The sequence below is a fragment of the Orycteropus afer genome, unplaced genomic scaffold, assembly GCF_000298275.1.
Source record: "Orycteropus afer afer isolate SDZICR_OR568_19922 unplaced genomic scaffold, OryAfe1.0 scaffold00002, whole genome shotgun sequence".
Lineage (NCBI taxonomy): Eukaryota > Metazoa > Chordata > Mammalia > Tubulidentata > Orycteropodidae > Orycteropus > Orycteropus afer.
Genome location: NW_006921589.1, coordinates 33,075,778 through 33,077,543, shown reverse-complemented (window position 1 = coordinate 33,077,543; position 1,766 = coordinate 33,075,778). Strand labels below are relative to the sequence as shown.

The following is a 1,766-nucleotide window of genomic DNA, read 5'->3' as shown; positions in this document are numbered from 1 at the left end:
AGGTTGGGCAATCTACTTCTGTGGTGATACTGCCTCGGAAACCCAAGAAGGGGTCGCTATGAGTCGAGTCCGACTTGACGGCACATAACAACAACAACAACAAAGAGGATATGGATGAACCCAGGATTTACAGCAAGAAAATATCTCCTACATAATCAAACTCAGCTCTACCCGCAGGGCTAGGATGAGGTAGGTTATAGTTTTCGGTCCACTGATTTTAATCCTGCAATTTTCTTGCTTCTCAGAAAACAAAAAGGGAACACAGTGGTAGGTTCCACCTTTCCCACCATTAGCTCCAATCAAATATTGATACTGTACAACCACAAATTAACACAAAGGTATAAAAACATTTTATGGCTACTAATTATCGATTAGAAGCTCTGGTAGCATAGTGCCTAAGGCACTTGACTGCTAACCAGAAGGCTGGCGGTTCCAAACCACCAGCCACTCCTCGGAAGGAAGGTTGAGCAATCTACTTCCTTAGTGATACTGCCTTGGCAACCCAAGGAGGGGTCGCTATGAGTCGGGTTGGACTTGACGGCACATAACAACAGCAAAAACAATCATCGATTAGAAGCTTTGGTGGCATAGTGCCTAAGGCATTTGACTGCTAACCAAAAGGCTGGTGGTTCAAACCCACCAGCCACTCCTCAGAAGGAAGGTTAGGCAATCTACTTCCGTAGTGATACCACCTTGGAAACCCAAGGAGGGGCCACTATGAGTTGGATCTGACTCCAAGGCAGTGACTTTTTTGAGTTAATTCTTGATTAGGAGCCCTGGTGGTGCAGTGGTTAAACACTCAGTTGCTAACTGAAAGGTCAGTGGCTCGAACCCATCAGTTGCTCCATAGGAGAAAGATGTGGCAGTCAGCTTGCTTAAGGATTTACAACCTTGGAAATCTTATGAGGCAGTTCTGTCCTATAGGTTCGCTGTGAGTCCAAATTGAATCAATAGCAATGGGTTTTGGTTAATTATTGATTATATTTATCATGTCCAGAATACTAAAACAAACAAACAAACAACAAAAAACCCAAACTCACTGCCCTGGAGTCGGATCTGACTCACAGCAACCCCTCCTTGGGTTTCTGAGGCAGTACCATTCCGGAAGTAGCTTGTCCAACCTTCCTTCCGAGGAGAGGAGTGGCTGGTGCGTTTGAATCACCACCCTTCAGATTAGCAGTCAAATGCCTTAGGCACTACATCACCAGAGCTCCCATGTCCAGAATAGCACTTCTAATTCCTTTAGGTTTAGATTTTAATGAGGAAAGGTTGCATAGTTTAAGTTATCTGCAAAACTTCTAAAACGATAAATAACAGCATAAGATACTGCAAAAAGAACCTAAGGTCAGCATCTCTGACCGCTTCCAATCTCATGAGGGAGAAAGGGTCACCATCAACAGCTTCAGGCTTATTCCTACGAGGCCAGACATGCCACCACCTTCCAGCCTTTTACCAACTCTGACACCAATCATCCCCTTCCCTGGGACTCACTACTTTCTGAGCATTTTTCTAGATCTACAGGTTTTATCTAATCTCAGTGGAGTTAGAGTTATATCCTTCCAAAAGGTTAAGAAATACTGTTCCAGAAAAACCCAGAGAGGTTGGTCCAAGACCTATGAAGCAAAAAAAAAATCTTAATAGGTAATCTGATCACAGGACTTGCTATGATTCTTATAAAATAAAAAAATTACTATGATAGTCTTTTTTTTCCCCTAAATATAATCGTTTTCTTTTTAGGGCATCAATTTGACTATATTAAGTGACAG

The 1,766-nt window shown here is 42.7% G+C and overlaps 1 pseudogene; it reads right to left on the bottom strand.

Moving 5' to 3' along the window:
- Window positions 1-147: 147 nt before the first annotated feature.
- Window positions 148-1,766, bottom strand: part of LOC103192997 — a 15,689-nt pseudogene continuing 14,070 nt past the window's right edge.